This window comes from Prionailurus bengalensis, chromosome X, assembly GCF_016509475.1.
Source record: "Prionailurus bengalensis isolate Pbe53 chromosome X, Fcat_Pben_1.1_paternal_pri, whole genome shotgun sequence".
Classification (NCBI taxonomy): domain Eukaryota; kingdom Metazoa; phylum Chordata; class Mammalia; order Carnivora; family Felidae; genus Prionailurus; species Prionailurus bengalensis.
The window spans coordinates 92,531,600-92,553,639 of record NC_057361.1 but is presented as its reverse complement, the minus strand read 5'-3'; the positions used below and the strand labels follow the sequence as shown (position 1 = coordinate 92,553,639).

General features: G+C 45.3%; 1 protein-coding gene across 1 annotated transcript in view; it reads left to right on the top strand.

Moving 5' to 3' along the window:
- The first annotated feature begins 2,737 nt into the window (after positions 1 to 2,737).
- Positions 2,738 to 22,040, top strand: part of TRPC5 (transient receptor potential cation channel subfamily C member 5) — a 268,250-nt gene continuing 248,947 nt past the window's right edge. The window contains exon 1 of the mRNA XM_043569889.1: positions 2,738 to 3,755. The gene's annotated coding sequence lies outside the window, so the exon portion shown is untranslated. The remainder of the gene's footprint in view (positions 3,756 to 22,040) is intronic.

The following is a 22,040-nucleotide window of genomic DNA, read 5'->3' as shown; positions in this document are numbered from 1 at the left end:
GTCATCTAGTGGACAGAGGCTAGAGATGCTGCTAAACATCCTGCAATCCCAGGAGAGCCCCTCACCATTAGGAATCGTGTGGCCCATGATGTCAGTACTGCCCAGGTTGAGAAACCCTGCCTAAAGGGGAAAAGAAAATGCCTTTACTCTCTGGGTTTCTCATATCAATCTCACTTTGCCTCCAATATCACAACAAACTCTGGTCTGTATGTCCCGCTTACCACTCTAGTCAAGGCTGTAGGCATAAAGAGAGTGCCTCAGAATGTTTAAGTCCCAATGGCATTTTGAAGTCATATCGGGATGGTGTTTCAACAGGCCAGGCCATGTGAGTAAACCTCGCCTAGCAGCCAGGTAAATCTACCTTAAATTACTCGAAACCGCTTCCATTTGGGACTTTGAACCACTTCTGCAGCTGTAGCCTCTGGTTGCAAACTGCCTGAGGAGAATTCAAAGAAACATTCTCAGCCACCAACTAGAAAACTTGAGTGTTTCCATATTCACAGAGAGGATGAACCTCCCAGTCCCAAGGCTCGCAAACAACCTAGGCCAGCTCAGGCTCCCGCCCAAGTCTGCTTCTCAATTGCATTAGGAGATCCCCCAGTAGGTTTGTCCTGGTATTGGTATAGTGATGCCTGACATTTGCATGGTGTGCTTTCAACTTTGGAGAGGATTTTCTTTTGTATGTCTTTGGTCTCCTGAAGAGGTTAGCAGGGTAGGGTGGGCACCAGAAGAAAAGCTGGGTCTTATGCACAAATCCACCGGGAAAACACCACAACTCAAAAACACCCATAATCTCCATATGTTAAAGGCAACTGCACTATAGACAAGGCCTTTGAAGGAGAAGGCTCACAAGAAAAGGACTTTTCTTCTCTCCCTGTGCGTTGCTCCTGGTTATATCCTAGGCTTGGCTTAGAAGCCTCAGCTAAACTACCCTTTGGTCAGAGAAAGGGAGATGCCCCAAGGTCTTGTCCAGAGCCACATAACCTACTCACCCCTCTAGCCAAAAGAGGGACCCGCTCAATCGCAACATTGACCTCTTTTGTCTGGAAGGCTGTATGTACATTTGAGGTTGTTGGCCACAGTAAAACTCCCTTTGAAAGGGAGAAAGGCAGAAAGGTTTAAACACTCCAGGAAGTACATTAGGCCACGATGTAGATGAAAAAAAAATCACTCGATTCTGGAACCGTTCTGCCTCACCCTTGTCCCTCCTCGCTCACACAAACACACACCCTTCATCCCCCAGGCAATACTTTTCTCTGATGCCTTGCTCCCACACAAAGCTTCAGACTCTCCAGAATATTGGGCCACATCAGGGTGAAGGAGACTGAGGACAACAGAAAAACTTGTCTTGCTCGGTGCCCCGAGGGACTTTCCCAGGGTAGCCTAGGAGAGTTGCTAGGGCTCACACTAGACATAACTACGCCAGCTTCAATGACAAGGCAATGCAACACTTGGCCATTTAGACCGGGCAGAAGGTTCTGGCTCTTTCTGGAGGTCGACTCGGGCTCACAGCGTGCGTGCAGGCGACAGCTGAAAGAACAGTGGAGCATTCTCTGAGCTCCGGATTACTGTGGGAATGGGTAGGGAAAAGGGTTTCAGGTACCAGCCCAGCGCTCAGAAAGGCAGAGCCTCGCACCCTCCTTTCCGAAGAAAGGTAGTGAAGGAAATAAAAGACAAAGCCGAGCTTTGGGGCTGTGCGGTCGGGCCACGACATGCTGCCAGCGTGGACCTGAGTGCCCGCAGGTTGCAGGTAGTAGTCGCAGGCTTGTGGTGGGGGTGGAGCATTTTGGCTGGTCCCGGGAAGGTTCAAGACGGTCTGCGTTCTGGGCGCTAGAGTATAAGGTCAGAGATGGGGGGGTGGGGGTGGGGGGGCTGCCTCACCTGACACAAAGGCGCAAAGATCAAAGAGTCGCCCAAGTGTCCGGTGACGCTGCCCCCCCCCACAACACACACACATAGAAGCCACTGCCACCACTAAGCAACTTACTCCCTCATCCTACAATAGCACTATCCGTCCCCACTCACCACTCCGCTTCAATCTAGGCTGGTCTTGGCAGGACCGACCCTAAGGGTGAGAGGGACACCAATGGGGAAATTGGGCTAGCTCCCGGGCTGCCCGCACTGGGTTACACTAGACCCGTCAAGGACCGAAGCCAGCCCAGACGACCCCAGGTCAGCCCCTGGCGACTCAGGGTCCCACTGTCCGGCTGTCCACGGCCGCTAGCACACGCTCTCACTGGCTCAACTACCCTTCCCCCGGGACGACCCGTGGCTGCCAACGCAGCCCCACCAGCACCAGCACCGGGCCTGCGCTGGGAGGGGTGGGGGTGGGGGGGATCACTGTCCAAAGCAAGGGGTACTCAAGCCAAGGGGGCAAAAAAGAGACTCTGCAACCCAACCGCCCCGAGGCGCTCCGGTCGCCTCTACCCGCGCCCGCGCTCGCCCCCCCGCCCAAGTCTCTGCCACCACCCAGGGGAGGGGGAGGCCCGGGGAGAGCAAACGAACGAAACAGAAAATTCCGTACCGAGGGGGGAGAGATGAGGCGGTGGGACGGGGCAGCGGGGGCTGACTTGGGGCTGCGGCTGCGGCTTCCTTCCACCCCTGGCCACCGAGCTGCAGAGAAGGCAGTAGCTGCTGCCCCTGCAGGCTGCCCCGTCCTCCCTCTTTCCCTCCCCCTTCCCCGCCTCCCCCGCCCCGCCCCGCCCGCCCCTGCCGAGAGCTGGGGGTGTGTAAGGCCTTGGCCGGCCGGGGCTGGGGGAGGTGAGAGGTGCTTTAGCCATCCGCCGCTTTCTCCCCCTCCATACACACACACACACACACACACACACACACACACACACACGCACACCCCTCAACCGCGACGGGTTCTCCGCAGCTCGCAGACACCCTAAGGGAGGGAGAAAGAGAGAACGGGAGCAGAGGGAAGCCGGGAGCAGATAGAAGGGAGAAGGAAGAGCTCAGGGTTGGACATTTTTGGAGCTAGGGGTGGGGAGGAGAAAGGGAGCGTACCTCCTCGATTTTCCCCTCCCCACCCCTCTCTGCTTTTCTCTCCCCTTCGTTGTATAGCATTTTCCAGAAGCGGCAGCGGAAGGGGACAGAACCCTTTAGTCTAGAAAGATTTGGAGGGGTGGCCGGGTCTCCCGCCAGCCGCTACCTGGCAGCCGGAGCTGGGGTGTGCGTCTGTGCATGTCAGAGTGTAAATGCGGTTCTCTCTGTGTGCCTCGCTCTCCCTGTCTCGCTCTCCCTGTCTCTTCTCTCTTTCTCTCTCTCTCGTTCACACTCCCGTGCCGGCTCCCCTTGTCCGTTTCCCCGTGTCAGTTTCTTCCCCTGCTCCTGCTGTGCGGCTGGCGGCGTGAAGGGCGTGCGTGCCCTCGGAGCTGCCCAGGTGGGGTCAGACAGCGGGGAGAAGCGAGAGAGCACACGGCAGGGGGCGGGTGGCGCCAAGAGTTTGGGGGCGCTGACGGAGGCGGAAGGTGAGGAGGGCCGGCCGGCCACAGGGAAGTTTGGGGATAACTGAGGAGCGAAGGGAGAAAAACCAAGGTAGGACCAGCACTTGCGCCTCTCGCCGCACCCCGCCCCTTTCCCGGTGCTGCTCTGCCCACCGCTGGGCAGCCTCCAGGCCCGGGGCTGTCCCGGGCGGCTGCTGTTTGCGCGCCGCCGCCGGTCGGAGACCGAGTCCGGTAAGGCGGCCGCACCGCGCGCCTTGGCTCGCGGACACCAGACGACGCAGATCCGAACAGACCGCTCGGCCCGGGGTAAGTCGACAGGCGGCCCTGTACCCTGTGCTTCGCTGCAAGAGAGCACTGCCATAAGGGGTGGCGAGGTGCGGGTTAAGTGAGGGTGCTGGGATGCTGAGGGCTGGGAGGCGCTGGCTGGCTGGCTGGCTGTGGGCTGGGGTAGTGGGGAGCAGAGCAAAGCCAGCAACAGATTGTTTTGGGACACAGGAAGAGAGATGCGATGGGGGTACAGCTCTCAGGGGTGTTAGGACAAGGTGGCTCTTGGCAATGACCAAAACATCGTTTTCGTTCCGGATGCTCTCCTAAACCAGAGCTCTGCCCTACCCCCTGGACAGTGATCTGCTCCATCCCTGAGGAAGTATCCAGCTCCCTGGGGAGCCTGCTCCCAGGCTTCCTCAAAATCCTCCTGGGAGATGGGCATGGGAATAAGGACCCTGGCCCTTTTGCCAAAAGCCACTTTAAGATACAGAGAGCTGGGGTGAACTCATGAGAGTCCTTTTACCTTCTTTCTGTTTTATATCTTTCAAACTTAAGAAATGACCAGATTCATTTTTCTGGCTTCCTTAAAGGCACTAGGAAAGGCAAATGGGGGGGGGGGACATCAGTCAGATCTCTGCTTTAAAGGAAACACCCCCCTCCCTTCAAACACATATACTGACTTTATCATCCCCCCCCCCCAACACACACGGGTACTGAGCTGTATTTGCAAATCCTGGTATTTCTCCATGGTCTCTAAGAATGTGGCTAGGAAAAGGGCTTTTTCCCCACTGCCAACCTATGTTTCTGTCCATGGTCAGATATGTGCTGATGGCTTAGTGGCTAGCAAGGTTATCACTCCCTCATGAAAAGCCTGAAGCCTAAAGACCAGTGTGGAAGACAGGATCTCTGAACTTTACCCGAGTTTATTATATGAATACGAGAGACACAGACAAATCAATAATGTTCCCTTTAGAGATTGTGCATGTCAGTCCTCACTTCAAACAAGAAATAATTACTACATTGGTATGGCCCCCAGACCTTGTCTATTACCATGTATTTATCCTCATGGCATTTAACAAATATGGCAAGTTTGTATATCAGCATTCATGATTGCCTTTTGTTGGTCTAAGACTTTTTTTTTGTATTTTGGTACAGATGATTTATATCATGTCTCCTTTCCCACAGATTCTTAACGAGCTGACATATAAATGATGTCAAATGGTACCTTTCACTCACACTTTAACATCTACTTATTCTAACTCAAAAGGCATGAAAATACATTCACATAGTAGCACATTCGTTTCAGAGCCAATATCTAGCCTGGAATAAAGGAAATCCACGGGTCAAGAGGAGCTGCTTTTGCTCTGTTCACGAGGTTGAAGGAAAAACTGAGTGCCACTTGAAATCTATGTTTTGGTCTCTTGGAGATGCTGCTTTCATGGAGTTTTACTATATATATATATATATATATATATATATGCACACGGGGTGTGTGTGTGTGTGTGTGATGCTTTCCTAAAGTGGTATCATACACACACACACACACACACACACACACAGTGTGTGTGTGTGTGTGTGTGTGTGTGTGTGTATGTGTGTATTTTTTCAAGGACCCGGATCAATCCCATGCAATTGGGCTCTGTGCTGCTGTAGCAAAGAGGGGAATGTTTGAATTTGTGCTTCCAAAGCACCCAGGCTCTTCTGTTAAACTTTCTATTTATTACTATATTACCAGAATACAATGAATTACCTCCTTCCAATTCAGCAAATGAGAAAAACAGATTCTGCATTAAGTGAAACTGTTTACATTGCATTGGGCAATTTATCCTAATGCTCCCTGCCTAGAGCCTAGAGACAGAACAGAATGAGGAGTACTCGAGTAGGATCTGAAAAGGTGCCCATGCTGTTACTTGTTTTAGGCAATCATAAGCAAATATCTTCTTAGATAGGTTAAAATTATACTTCCCCATAAATAGCAAAGACCAGGTTGCAGACAGGTAGGAAAGAACTGGCAGCTTCATACTTGGGGAAGAACTGAAAGTGTCTACAAGGATGCAGCCTAAGGAAGGTACAGGTCTCTGCTCTGTTCTTGGTGATGTGTATATCTGACTGCCACAGTGGGTCCTGATCCACAGTTACTCAAAGGACATGGAGTTGGGTAGTGCAGGGATACAGAACCGATGCAGTCCCTGGCTGTGTTGACACAGGTTCCCTGCCTTTGGTGTATGCTCCAACATAGAAACCTGCACCAAATATCTGCCAACTATAAGAGCAACAGTCCTATGATTCCATGCTTTCTAGAATTAACTACCCGAATGACACGCAGGACCATACGTGCTTAGAGAAGGGTGGGCCAAAAAATTAAAGATACGGTAGGGAAGAAGAGAAGAGGGTTAGGAGAGAACCCAAAGATGTTTTGAAACACATGGAAAGAAAACCATCCAGGTGTTTGCTTTCTTTCGCTCAGCTGAGGATGGAATTAGTCCAGAAAATTGATTCCGATGTGAAGCACGGTAAAACTGCCTATGACTTGCTTTGTAAACACTGAGTGAACAATGATAGAATTCCTTAGAACCAGAGAATTGGGAGCACTGGAGTACATTTTCACTTTTACCATCCCATTTCACCCCTTAGCATATTAAATCCCAATCTACAAGCCGTTCAGGTGCTTAATTATCGAATGGATATTTCAAATGTGTCATGCTATTTCCTTCCAGCCTGCTTCCAAATATTCCAATTTGTTTCTTGCCGTGGCTCCATCACTGAAAGAGAGGGACCAAAACATTTCTGCCTGCTTTATGCTTGTTTTTAACTAAGTACACTAAGCTGTTCAGAAGCCTCTAGTTAGCTGGTGCGGAATGAGAGGGGCAGGAACTTTCTCCCCAAAGCGCCCTGTAGTCTAAACCAGCCCAACCTGGTCTGGTCATTTTCCAGGTTTTCAAGGAGGGGTATCACAAAGTTTGCATCCTTCTGGCAGAAATGATGCCTCATTCTAGGGAGAAATTGCAGTCTTCTGTTGTAGATCAGGGCTAAGCTGAGGCTAGCCACTGAATCCAGAGCTTCGTAGCCGAGATTTGTCATTCTTTCCAAAACTCACGGGAGCTTTCCTTCTGTTGATGGCTCTCTCAACTCCTTTGAGCACTGAGACCAACAGACCCATCCTGATTGCAAAGAATGAGGCCTGAATGATCTGGCTGTGGTCTCCTAAACAAATGTGTGCGGCGTGCACCACTGAGCGATAGCAGATGATTTCAATAAATAAATAAAAGCTGGTGGGGCCAAGCAAAAAATTCACAGTTCACTGGGTCCGGGGAACTTTGCAAATTCCCGAGGTTTGGTTTGCCATCACTCATTGTGGAGTTACTACTCAAATGCTGGTAGCCGATGCAATTGCCCCAGCTTTTTCAAAAGCCCATAGTGGGAAATGAACAGGGATGGGAGAAGGAGCCAATGCTGTCATTTCACCTATGGAGAAATTGAGGCCCAGAGGATGATAATGACTTGTCAAAATCACACAGGTGGCTAGCGACAGAGCCCCAACCAGAACCCAAGACTTCCTGCCCAAAGCTCTCTGAAGATCTTTCCAGGAAGTCAAAGAGGAAACTAAAACCAAGTTTACCAAGATCACAACCCTCCACTTTTGTGCCACGATTATGTTTACCATGTTTATTGCCATATCCTTGTGACTTGCCTTCTCACCCACCACGTGCCCCCAAGACACACACATGCACAGGCACAGACACACACACACACACACACACACACACACACACACATTCACACACTTCCTGAGAAATTAAAACAAAAGAAGCAGAAAAGACAAGGCAGATGGTTTTTATAGTAGAGTATGAGAAGAAGGAAGGTTTCTGGGGGGGGGGGGTAGGGTGTTTTTCCTACCTCCATTCTTTAGCTTTGATACCTGGTTTCAATTAATCCCACCCCAGTTTTTTGCGGTTTTTTCTCCCCACGATCTATAAAATAGGCCAATGCAAACACGTCTGTTATAATCCAGAAGGATGATATGAAGAACTTCTACACTGTCGTGAGGCTATCACAAAGTTAGTAAGAAGAGGCTGGGATGGAGCAGGTTAGGGCCTTGCTACTCCAAGTGTGGTCCCCACACCAGTAGCACCACCATCCCCCGGGAGCTATTTTTTTAAATGTTTATTTATTTTTGAGAGGGAGAGACAGACAGAGCACGAGCAGGGGAGGGGCAGAGAGAGAGGGAGACACGGAATCTGAAGCAGGCTTCAGACTCCGAGCTGTTCGCACAGAGCCCGATGCGGGGCTCGAACTCATGAACTGTGAGATCATGACCTGAGCCCGAAGTCCAACACTTAACTGACTGAGCCACCCTGGTGCCTGGGAGGTATTTATAAGTACAGGATCTTAAACTCTTCCTCGGACCTAATAAATTGGAATCTAATTTTTAAGAAGTTTCCCCAGTGATTTGTTCAAATGTTAAGATTTGAGAGGCACTGGACTAGAGTTTATCCCAAAAAGCATCTGAAAGTCATTGGAAAATAAACCATTATCTACGGGGCACACAGGGACAATTCAAGTGACTTATCACTTTTTTAAAAAACTCTAAAATATAAACTTTCCCTAGGTCCACTTCTCCCATTATCCAGTGTAAAAGCCTTAAGTGTGGGCAAGAGAGTTGATTTAAGGGGAGTCAGACCATAGGACTGTTCTCCTTACCAGGAGGACTTGGACTTGGGGACTCACACAGACCTGAGTTCAATTCCTGATCCTGCCCACAAATAACTAGCTATATAAACTCGTACGAGGTACTTTGTCTCCCTGCCCCAGATTCCTCATCAGTATAAAGGGATTAATAATAGTACCTGCTGACCCTGAGTTGTTATGGAGATTAAATGAGACACTATGTGACGTTGGCATATTGTGAACAATCAATACATGGAAAATATCATTATAATTAATATGACTTGGTCAATAATTTTAGTTTGCTAGTCAACTAATCACTAGATGTGATGTCTTGGGTGCCTAGCCTCTATTCCTAATTGGCGTGAATCACACTGGGCTTTACACAGACACCCAAAAGTAAAATAAATTTCAAAAGAATGGGAGCCCCCAAACAAATATTATTCAGAAAGAATTAAAGGTGTTCCTGACAAAATCACTCCATAGAATAAGACTGAAGTCAGAAGTAGCCCTATTCTATATGGCATGTCTCAAAATTATGAAGGTAGAAAGTTACTAGTGAGGCTCTTTCTGCATATTTGCAAATACATGCAGTAGGCAAACACATGCACACACACACACACACACACACACACAGACACACATCCTTCAGTGAAGCAACTGTGAAAAAATCAAGCCTGAAATAGCATTCCAGGGGCAGAACTAAATATTGCCAGATTTTTTGCCCGATTCCAATCTGTAAAATGGGTGAATAGTAACCCTTACTTCACAGGGTAGGTGTCAAATGGTTTGGGTTTAAAAAAAAACGATGTAGGGGCGCCTGGGTGGCTCAGTCGGTTGAGCGTCCGACTTCGCCTCAGGTCATGATCTCACGGTCCGTGAGTTTGAGCCCCGCGTGGGGCCCTGTGCTGACAGCTCAGAGCCTAGAGCCTGCTTCTGATTCTGTGTCCCCCTCTCTCTCTGCCCCTCCCCCACTCATGCTCTGTCTCTCTCCCTCTCAAAAATGAATAAATGTTAAAAAATTGTTTTATTAAATAAACGATGTAGGTCAAGGCATAGCAGAGAAACTCAAAAGAGAAACTTTTTACATCTGAGTCCACCAAAGGAACAAAAATATTATATATAAATCTCCACCTAAGCTACACTGATTTTTCCCTCAGAAAGTAATGACGTATTATTACATAATACCTTTCCTTATCAACACATCTTACAAAGGTCAGCCCAACAGCAACAGTTAACACTTAGAAGGTGCTACGTTATGTGGCGAGCATTTTACGTGCAGTATCTCATTTAAACCCACAGGACAACTGCATAAAATAGGTACATTATCATTTTTATTTTATGGACAATACCGAAGCTCAAAGGAAGCAAGTAACTTACTCATTTTAGACATAATGACTTAAGTAAACCCTATCCCTATCACTATTTTACAGGTGAGAAGAATGAGAAATGCCCTACCTCCTCCCAGCCCACAATGTTCTCTACCGGCTCCATATTCTCACCTGTAAAATACGATAGATATAGCACCTATGAATTCCAAATATTCTATACATTTTAATAAATTGCATACATTCCAATAAAACCACTAAGCACTTGATTCTCCAGAAACTTAATTCACTGGCATATGCTACCTTTGGGTCCCAGACCTTTGGTGTGTTTGAGACCCACAGCTTCGATTCGAACTGGGGTTGCCCAACATCCATTGATTTTCAAGAAGATCCCATTAGTGGGTCATCAATAATCTTATAATAGACAATGTAAATCACTAATTTCTGGGATTTCTATGATCACCCTAAATTAACAATAGCAATTGCTGTTGATGATTGAACATCTTTGTATTAGTTCTCTATCGTGGCCATAACAACCACAAGTTTAGCAGAATTATAACAATAATATATTTGTATAATGCAGGGCTGCATTTCCTTCTGGAGGCCCTAGGGGAGAATCCATTTTTTTGCTCATTCAGGTTGTTGGTATAATTCACTTCCTTGCGGTTGTAGGAATGAAGTCCCAATTTCTTTGCTGTTTGTCAGTTGAAGGCCCCCCCCACATTCCTTGATCCACTGCCCAGTTCCTCCAACTTCAAAGCCAGTCAGGGCAGGTTGAGTGCCCCTCACACTTTGAATCTCTCCTACCTCTTCTTCCTTTGCATCTCTCTCTGACTATTCCACCTTCTCCTGCTGCTCTTAAGAGCCCACATGAAGAGGTTAGAGTGGGAGAGAGCCAAAGCATAAGAGACTGTTAAAAACTGAGAACAAACTGAGGGCTGATGGGGGGTGGGAGGGAGGGGAGGGTGGGTGATGGGTATTGAGGAGGGCACCTTTTGGGATGAGCACTGGGTGTTGTATGGAAACCAATTTGACAATAAATTTCATATATTGAGAAAAAAAAAAAGAGCCCACGTGAGGGCACTGGGCCCACCTGGATAATCCAGGATAGTGTCCCTATTTGAAGGTCATCTAATTATCAACCTTAATTCCACCTGAAAAAAAAAATCGCTTTAACCATGTAACCTAACACATTCACAGGTTCTGGGACTGTGGTGACATATTTAGAGGGCTATTATTCTGTCTACCACAATCTTCTATGTGCTGAGTGCTACAAATATGTTATCTTAAATAATCTTCACTACAGGGTCTATATTAGCTATGCTCCCATTTAACAGTTGAGGAGACAGGATCAGGCATGTTAAGTGGTATGCCCAGTATTGCACAGCTAGTAAATGGTGGAGGCAGGTTTGGGACATCCAGTTTCTTCCTACAAATCTTGCATTTCTCCTTGGCCTACATTGTACTGTCTCCTCATTGTCAGAAAGCTCTTTTGGTTGTCATTTTTGTTTTCCTTGGTATTTTGGTCCGTTAAGCATTCAACTCTTGATCTCTGCTCAGGTCATGAACTCACGGTTCATGGGTTTGAGACCCGCATTGGGGTGGCTCAGTCAGTTGCACTTCCAACTTCAGCTCAGGTCACAATCTGATGGTTCATGGGTTCGAGCCCGCATCAGGCTCTGTGCCGACAGCTCAGAGCCTGGAGCCTGCTTCGGATTCTGTGTCTCCCTCTCTCTCTGCCCCTCCCCCGCTCGTGCTCTGTCTCTCTGTCTCTCAAAAATGAATAAACATTAAAAAATGTTTAATGAAAATATATCAAAGGGTATTCAGTGAAAAAGCTTGCTTGCACTGTGTACCATCTACTTGGTTGCCACCCATTCCTTATTTTTTCCCCCTCAAGAACTTCTGAATGCAAATGCAAGAAACTATGAATTGATGTTCAGAAAGATCTTTACAGCATCACAAAATCTCTCAAACTACAGCTCAAATCTATCTTGTCTTTTTGCTGCATTCTCACTACAATGCAACTTTGGAAGAACTAACATCTGTTTAGGGGAGAGATCTTTGAGCCAATCAGTTATCCGAGCAACTGGTGACTATACCCAGTTTCTAAAATACTGTACAGTCCCCTTGGCCCCATGATGCACCCCTTAATACTCTGTACGTTATATAACCCTAATGCTTCAATAATGTCGTATAGCCCTCACTGGGGAAAAAAAACCATAGCAAATTCATGAAAGGTAGCTAGTATTATTCCATGTAGTAATAAAGGGATTGTATGTTCAAATAAATAATCTCAATATCTTATTTATGAATAATCTTTGAAAAAGGGCCACAGCTTTCTATCTAATTCGCAGAAGAATGTGGAACTCTTCCATCCTTGTAAACATCGAAATAGACTACCATATAGTTGGGTAGCATGTTATGCAGCAAAAGGCACAACACACACACACACACACATATGCAAAAATTACAAGTTCAATTTTAAACAAAGAATTGTGTAAAGCTGCTAACAAAACCAGTACACCACAGTTAATTATTTTTGTTATCCCTACTATGGACTTTGGTCTTTAGTTGTGGCTTAAGAACTGTTCCTTGCCAGCTTGTCAATTGCATGCAATGTATACTTCCTTCTAGTAGCACAAAACAGAACATCTTATCATCTCTTTTTGTTTCCATCCTTTAAACCAGTGTTTTTCAAGTGTTGGCAATGATTCATTAATGTACTTTGAAATCAGATTAGCAGTTCACCACAACTGTTTTTAAATTAAATTGATAAAAAGAGAAAAATGTGAATCATGTATAGTAAGAGTGGACATTGTTTAATGACACTTTTGTTCAGTAACGTACGTGTGTGTGTATGTGTGTACATGTGCACAGGTTTGTGTGTATATTGGGTCCAATGTAAAATGTTTTTCTTGCGTGGGTTACTGTCAAAAAGTTTGATAAATATTACTTTGGATGACTGGAACCACTGAGCAGATGTTATAAACAATCCTTATAAATAAATGAAATCTCTGCCTAAACATAAAACACCATGATCTTCCTGAACTATAAAGGCATTCCATCCTGTCCCTCGCCATTGTGGTCCCTAATCTGTGGCAATGCCCAGAAAGCAGCAAGGATCTAAAACACAAACAAATAAGCTAAACTAAAAAAGATTCAGTAAAAAATGAGAATGCTTTCTCTCTTGGATGTAAGAACATCTGGAGATTTATAATATCTGCATTTGGAACTAAGCCTCCCAGTTGTCACTTCCCTTGCCATCTCTTAGATACAGTCACTCGGGGGCCCTGGCCAGTGCTGAACATGGCCTAAAAGTCTGCAGCTTACATAAAATATTTCACCTCAAGAGCCACCAGAGGACTTTATGCTATAGGCTGTGTTATCATCTTCACACAGCGGTCATCTCCAGAAACCTTTCCTAGATTAGTACAATTTAGTCTAATGATAACTTGCAAGCAATGAAGAAAGATTGACGGGAAGGTATGTTTCGGGATAAACAGAGGAAAAAGCTGATGACATGGTTTTCCTAAGATGTTGGTACTGCAGAGAAGAGGATTTTTACATTTTTGTAGGGTAATTATGCTAAGGAATAGAAAATGAGAACACTATTGGTAAAGAAAGAAAGAGGAGAGTGTGAAGGAGTAATTAAACAATCTCCAAGTGGTAACTGAGTCCCTACTGTCAAACATTTGACATATATTCATCACGTGTAGACTAGGTGGAAGGCACTGTGGGGTACGAACATGCACACCCATCCTTTTCCCTCTAGGAACTCACAACAGGGTCAGGAGTGAGTAGATGATAGGAGCAGACATGACATCATGGTATGGCTGAGTAGAACACTGTGGTTGAATCCTTTCGCGGAGGTATATGCTTCCAGGAGACAGAGCTAGAAAGTTAGGTTGTGGTAAGAGTGTGGAGGGCCTGATATGTTGGGCTATGACTACATTTAATTCAGTGAATAAAAGGGAGATAGCAAATGATTTTGAGATGAGAAATGAAATAATGGTAGCAATGTTTGGAGATGATTATTCTGGAAACGGTCTACAGGAACGATTGGTGGAGGAGCAAGAAATAGAAGGCACGGCAGTTAGGAAGCAATTATAGAAATCTAGGGACGAGGAGTAAGTAGCACTGTGGTTAAGTAAGGAAGCTAAGTCCAAACCCATTTTGGTGTGATTCTCACTCTGCCACTCTGAGCCTTAGTTTTCTCATCTATGAAAAGAAGATACTAAGAATACCTACTTCGTAATGCTATGCAGATGAAAATATAAAATATAAATATAAAACACTTAGCCCAGTGCCCAGCCATAGCAAACATTCATTACATGTTAACTGCTAGAGTTGTTATTATGGTTGTTGTTATAATGGACCTGAAAAGGATGGGGTGTAAAAGATACCATAAGGGGACGGTAGATATACTATAGTGAATGACTGTATATGTGTGATGAAAGTAGTCAAAGATGACTGCAAGTTTTATCCAGGTGACAGAAGATGATGATGCCATAAGGACATGTGAAGGTGGGGTGAGATGGGAAGATGATGAGTTAAGATTTCAATATAGTATTAAGTTTGACGTCAGGCAAGACATCCTCATGAAAACATCCACCAAAAACTTTGAGACGTGGGACTGCAGCTCAAGAGACAGGTTAGGAAATGAAGTGAAAATTTGGGAAGTCATAGATATAGGTCTACAAAAATTATCTCTAAAAACGGATTTAAAAATCTCCAAGAGAGACAGTCAAAAGAAGGATAAAAGTGAATAGTTAAAGTAGAACTTTGTGGCTCATGTTTATTGGAGGGAGAGGAGCCAGAGAAAGAGTGATTGAAGGCAAAAGGGGACCTGTGTGAGACACTATCGAGAATTCACAAAAGAGAACATCCTATGCTCTGTGAACCTAAGATGTTTATAATCCAGTTGAAACAGTATGATTTATAGACTTGTGACAAAACGTTTTGTAAAGTATGACATATGTAATAGTGAAATTCATTTTAAAAATATAAGCTCTCAATTCCAAAATATACCTTATCTTGTTGATGAGAGAAGTCAAGATGACTTCGTGGGTGTTCTAGCTCTTGAGTGATGAATGGCATTTGGAGATATATGGGGGGGTGCCTTTCAGATGAAAGGAATTGTGTGGTCAAAGGTAAGGAGTTAGAAATGGACACATCACGTTTAAAAGAGAGAGAGAAGATCATTCTGGCAGGAATAAAGGGGAGGAGATTAGGAAAGGGGAGAGAGGAAATTTTTCAAATCAATCACATAGCTAATCTCAAATCCCCACTGAGGGGGATTTAAAATGTTCAGTCTCCTCTTGGCTTTAAAGCTGGGTGTCTCATGTCACTTTTTTTCTGACATTAAACTAGATTCCCAGCTTTCTTGGTTAAGTGACTGAGTGGACAGTGATGCTGTTAACAAGAATAAGGAAGTATGGAGGAAAATAGCAGGTTAGCATTGGGGGGGGGGTTGGGAGTGGGAGAGAGATGATGTATTAAGTTTGGAACATGTTGAAGTGAAGGTGCCAGTAGGACATCTAGGTTACAGATGTTAAATAGGCGATTAGATGTATAGGTGTAGGACTCGAAGGAGAAGTCTGAGCTGGAGATATAGATTAGGATGTCTATATCCAATCAATAATAACAAGATGATGATGAATATTTTATTAAGCATGTATTATGTTAACAACATGGTTCTGAGAATTTTCCAAATCATAAATCATTTAACCTTCACAACAACCCCATGAGGTCACACAAGTAGTATCTATTAGAGCCAGGATTTAAACCCAGGAAAGTAAACTCAGATGCCCATGCTCTGAGTTATTACATTAACAGCCAGTGTTAGTCATGGAAGTAGGATCAATTACTCTACCAGAGCAACAAAAAAAGAAAGAAAGAAAGAAAGAAAGAAAGAAAGAAAGAAAGAAAGAAGTCAATGATTGATCCCGGGAAATACCAACATTTGAAAGGTAGACGGGAGAAAAGAGACTCTCAGAAGAGACTAATGGATTTATAAAGGTAGAAGGAAAACTGGAAGTGAGTATTGCCTTCAAAATCATGGGAGGAGAAAAAGTGGGTTGTATCAACAGCATTAAGAGCTAATCCATTGGATTTGATATTCCGACAAGCCCTGAATAATGGCATGGTTAGAGCAGGAGTCAGCAAACCACAACCCATCACCTGTTTTTGTACAGACTGCAGGCTAAAAATGGTCTTCATGGTTTTAAATGCCTGAAAAAAATTCCGAAGAAGAAGTAGGACAGTTTATAGCCTGTGAAGATTACAGGAACCGCAACTTCATTGTCCATAAATAAAGCTTTATTGAAACACAGTCACTCTCATTCATTTATATATTGTCTATAGCTGCTTTCACACCACAAGAACGGAGCTGTGCAGTAGCACCAGGGACCATGTTGGATGCAAAGCCTAAAAGCTTCACTGCCTAGGCCTTTACAGAACAAGTCTGTGGGTAACTGAGTTAAAGTGTGGGCTCTTATGTCAGATTACCTCTGTTCAAATCCCAGCTCTATCACTCACTGGACCATGTAACCTTGAATAAGTCATTCAAAAGCTCTAACCACCCTTGTGGGTAAAATGGAGCTTACGATAGTACTTAGGTCAGAGGGTTGTTGTGAGAATCGAAGAAGACTGTTCATATAATGTGCCCAACACAGTGCCTGATTCATAGTAAGAACTTAATAGATATTAGCTGCTGTTAATGTTCTGATGTGGTAGAAATGAGTCATGGAGACAGAAGCTCAACTGTGATGGGTGGCAAAAGGAACGGGAGACAAAAACGATACAAATGGAGACTGAATGAGAATTTTTATTATGGGTGGTGACACTCGAACACATTCAAGGGTTGATAAGGGGAGCATTGAGTGAAGAAGATTAAGCATCTGAGAAACAAATGGAGGAAGGAGGTAGAGGACCAAGAGCAGAGGTGCAGAGATCAGTCTTAGAAAGGAATAGAAACACCTCCAAAAGTAAAATGAAATTGGATACAAATATAAGATTTGGCACGGAGTGGAGGAAGTTAACATCTCAAAGACTTTTCTCTGTGAGGTATGGGACAAGCTTTTCTGTTGTGAGGCGGATGGTGGGGGGGGGGGCAGAAGGCAACAAAATGGATCCCCATCTATGGGACTTTCGAAAGGAAGACAACCCAAGAATTTAAAAAAAAAAAAAAAACAGAAGCGGGTAGGGGCGCCTGGGTGGCCCAGTCAGTGAAGCATCCAACTCTTGATCTCAGCTCAGGTCATGATCTCACAGTTTGTGAGTTCAAGCCCCACGTCGGGTTCTGCATTCATGGCATGTGGAGCCTTCTTGGGATTGTGTCTCTCCTTCACTCTGCCCCTCACCCACTTGTGCTCTCTCTCTCCAAATACATAAAGAAACTTTAAAAAAAAAAAAAAAAGAAGCGTGTATAGAATAGCACCATGGGCTTGGCAGAGCTTAGAAGATGAGAACTTGATGGCACCAACCTGCACAGCCAATGTGACTTTCTCTACAGGCACTCAAAAGCCTGACAGGAGAAACCTAAATGAAGGGTTGAGGTATTTCAGGCCTTGAAAAAATGTTGGAAGTCTTGGAAAATGCAATGTTAACCCTGGCAACCGCTTGATTCCACACCAGCCTGTCCTCGAAACCACCACCTTGTCATCAGACTCTGAAACGTGCTCATCTTTATCCTGTCTGGCGTGGTATCTGGTTTGCATGATGGCACAGCCTCCCTGACATTTCTGGATACCTTTCCCTGAAATCTCGTCGCAACATGATAACAGACAGACAATACACTGGAAAGGTCTGGAAAGGAACACAAATGGTGACTTTTATGGACAGAGAATGATACTGCTGAAGGATGGGGGCTAGTGCTAGAGATGGATTGAGTGCCTAGCAAAACTCCATGAGCCCAGCAATAAAATCTCTTAATTTATGAGCTACAGGACACAATCTTTATGGTGTCCCGGCACAGATCCAAATACAATGCTCTTACAGCTGGTGTGTTAGATTTGGTTCCCTTGAGACTCCAGAGGTAAAGTGACAAGGCTAACAGGTCAACTCCTGTCTGGGAAAACCAAAGGCAGAACAGGGACTGGGGAAAGGGATGTGTCTCCCTAGTTGCTTGAAGAGGCTGGAGACGGAAGAAATAAATGCTTTGGCTAACAGTCAAGGTGGCAAGGAAGAAATGGAACAACAGGTGCTCCCAAACAGGTGCCCGCTGAGCTCGCTGGTCATGTGCAGCTCAGCTCACGCAACAACAGGTTAGAGCTGAGGATGCTGCACACCCCACCTTCCTGCTGGTGAAGGAGGGTCTCCTGTAGGCATTTCCCCATCCTGGCCTGACCTTCTGACCTGAGACCCAGACAAGTGTGCATTCCCCTTGGAGGCTACCAGGCTCATCTGGTGAGCCTATTAAAATGATGCAGAGGACTGGTTTGCAATCAGACAGCACTGAGGAAAGCACATCCCAAAGCACTTTCTCATTCAGCATTTTACACACTGCATTTCTAAACTGAGGATAAGAAGAGTACTGTCCTTATTGATATGTTGTGATGATTAAGTAACAGTCCTTAGCACAGAGTCCGGCTTCTGATAAGCACTCATTGGCTTCCATCATTGTCATCATCATTATCTTCACCTAACATATAAAGACGCTGAAGCATGACCTTCCAACACAATTGGGCTTAGATCCTGGCTCTGCCACATAATCCTCCTGAGCCGGTTTCCTCATCCTAAGTTTAAACCAGACTTTCTGATCAAAGTACTTTGTGTGAAAAAGTACACAGTGCAATCCAAATGCTTATTTTATATTTGAGAGAGCTTCACTGCATTTTATAGACAGGAGCAGGGAACTGAGTGGTAAAGGGATTTACTCAACGAAGCAATGACAAACGTGGAACGAGAAGCCAAGGTCCTCTACTCCCAACCCATAGCTCTCCCCACGTGTATTCTCTGGGAGCAGTTGGTCCTCTACCCAGAACAGAGGGTCTCCACTTGTCCCAGGAGTGAGGGCTCTGCTAATATGTGTACTTCCCTACTGCTCACCAGCCAGAACGGCAGCAGCACTGACTGAGCCCCCTTCAGGCAGACATCAGGAGCAAGAACCTTACACACTTCTTTGCCCCTGAAATAGCTGAATACTATTTGAAAATAGACAGCTCTAGCTAAAATACGTTCCTTTCTCCGTAAGGAGACAGTGAAACGGGTCCGTTCACCCGACCTTGGTGTCTGAATCTCCATTAGGTGAGCATTGTTCCTTTAAGCCTGAGCCCTGGCTGAAAAGAGGAACTCTCTAGAACCTGCATACAATGCCCATTACCCAAGGATCAGTCATCAGTTCAATAGTAGGAATCAGATCTTCAGCTTTCTTTCTCTCTGGGAGGGGGAAAGGGAGATCTAAGGCATAGGCCACTGCTCAGGCCTCATGTACAGCTAAAGGGCACTAGAGATCGCAAAGAAAATATCGTAAATGGAGAGAGAGGTACAGGAGGGGTAGGCTGTTATAGCAGCTTATCTGTACCCTTTCTGGGAATGGAGGGACAGGAAAGACAAAGAGACATGCCTAGATTGTCGAAAAGAGCATGAGCTTGGAATAGAAAGTTCAGGGTTCCCACATTATAAGCAAATTTCTTAATCTCTCTAACCTTGTTTTTTTCATCTGTAAAATGGGATGATAATACTATCTACTTCACCAGGTTTTTAAGTAAGAAAAAAAAATGTGTGTGAACATACTTACAAATCCTTTCCCGGATATAAGGAATTATTAGGACTCTGGCAACTAAAGGGTCTGGGAAACTTTTCAAAGGAGGCTCAAGGTTTCAGTGACCTTGACAGTTAATAGGCAGGGGAGATGCACAGCGTTCCTCCCAGCCCTTCTACCGTTCAATGGAGCGTTTCATGCACCTGCCATGCTTCTTCTCTGAGTGCATCTCCCTCCCTATCTCTGGCAAAGGGGAAGAGTTTACCAGCTTTTCCTGGGGTCGGCAGTAGGTCTCAAGAGCTTTGATCTGAGAGAAGCGGAGGTGGACAGTGGGCAGAGGGAAGGCGCTTGAGACTGCATGCGTTTCCCACTGGCCAGCCGCAACCTCCAGACAGACAAAACCCAGGGCACCGAGCTGAGGAGGCAGGAACAATTAGGACGACCTCTCAGGGACATGGCTCCGGAGTCATTAAAGCAGTGACATAGTTGGCCTGCCAAATCTGAGACGGCAGACACACGTTCTAGCAATATGGCAAAACAGTTGTCTCGGCAAATAAATAAAGCAAAACAAAAATAATTACAGGGGCTATTAGCGATTTTTTCTTCTCTCCTTTCCCCCCTCCCTGACGCTACTGGGCTCAGAAGCCCCACAAGGGTGGGAGTCAGTGGAAGAGAGGCAACAAGGGAAGGAATGGCTAGGGTAAGGACCCTTTTTGGCCAGAGGTTGTCAAAAGCCCTGCAAAATGTCTGCCTGCGAGTCCCAGGGCCCCCCCACCCCCCACCACAGTCTTTTCTGTGAGGAGAGCAGGCAGGGATGGGCTAAAAGCCATTCCCAAAGAGGGATGGAAAAGAGATGAGACTGGTAATAACACAGGGAAACACCTAAGGCCCACTAGTCAGGGCCCCAGGACTTAGGCCTTGCCACACAGGTGACTGGGCCTGAGCAAGGTTGAGGGTCCAAGTGTGTGAGGTAGGTAAGTAGAAAGAGTGGCAGGATGCTGGGCTTTGCACTGCACCCTGAAGAGGCATTCTCACCAAGCCTCCCTCTTTTTTTTTTTCCTAAATAAGCTCTGAACCTAAAGTGACAGGAAGGGGGAAGGTCATTAAGAGAGGTAAAATCAGAAGTGGTAAGGAAGAAACAAGGTTAACCCCATTATCCCTTAAGCCAAGCAATTTAGTTTTCATTGTGCTCTCCACCAGATTTCATTTAATTTATTAAACACTTGGTATATGTCAGACACTGAGTGTTTTATAAATATTAACTCATAGGGGCACCTGGGTGGCTCAGTTGGTTAAGCGTCTTTGGCTCAGGTCATGGTCTCACAGTTCATGAGTTTGAGGCCCATGTCGGGCACTGTGCTGACAGCTCATAGCCTGGAGCCTGGTTCAGATTCTGTGTCTCCCTCTCCCTCTCCGCTCATACTCTCTCTCTCAAAAATAAATAAAACATTAAAAAATTAATTCCTATAATCCTCAAAGCACCTCTATAAGATAAAGACTATAATAATTCCTATTTTACAGATAAGGAAAGAAAAACACAGGGACATTAGGTAAGTTGCCTAAAGCAACACAACTAGGAAATGGTGAAACCAATCTCCAAATTCAGGCTAGCCCAGTTCTAGAGAAGAGATTATGCTCTTTGCCTCTGTTTTATGCAGTCTGACAATGTAAATTCAAACTGTACACTTACCATATTCCATTAGAATTCTTCATCTATTTATAGGTGTCTCCCACCATTCTAAGCATTGATGGTAGGCCCCATGAGGGCCAGGGCCAGGCCTTGCAGGTTCATCACCAAAAACCTTGGGCCAAATATAGGGGCTGAATGATTAAATGAATTTCTTAATGAATTACAGATTCATTGAGTATTCACTGAAAACCAACTAAGTGCTAAATACTATGCAAAGTGTGTAGGATGGTGGGAGAGTGGATAAGATCTTCTCCCTATCCCCAAGCCTGTTTTATTTCTGAAAAACCAATAATTACAATATCTTATGACGGAAGCTGTTTTCAGTGTATTTACAGAACTATAGACAACTCTGGGACCATGGGAGCAGAGAAACAGGAAGTTTTGGTTCTACCTATAGACATTAGGGAGAGCTATAGAGAGGGGAGGTAACATTTGAGCTGCAACTGAAAGAAGTAGGTATTCACAAGCAGAGAACAGGTATCAAGTGAAGCCATCCAAAGCCAAGACAGAGGTATAAGGAAAGTCAGAAATGTGCTGGGGAGAGGTAATATGGCATAGCTGGGGTCCAGGGTACGTGAGTGGAAGTAGGAAAAGAAACCTTTGGGGAGCCAGGTAGATGCCTACTGATCAATTCAAACATGATCCGGTAGACATAATAAAACCATCGGCAAGCTTTTAAGCAGGGGCAAGATATGGTTGGATTTGTGTTATGGAAATCTCACAATCACCAAGTGAAAGATGGAGGAGAACATGAAGTCAGGCAGATCATAAAACAAGAGGGTGCAATAATCCAGTAGAGTGACAAATCCAGTAGAGTGGCAAAGTCCTGAACCCAGACAGCAGCAATAGGATTAGAGAGAAGGAAATGGAGAGTAGAGGTGTCAGAGGCTGTACTGATACTTCTTGGCGATGGGGTATGGGAGAATAATAGAAAA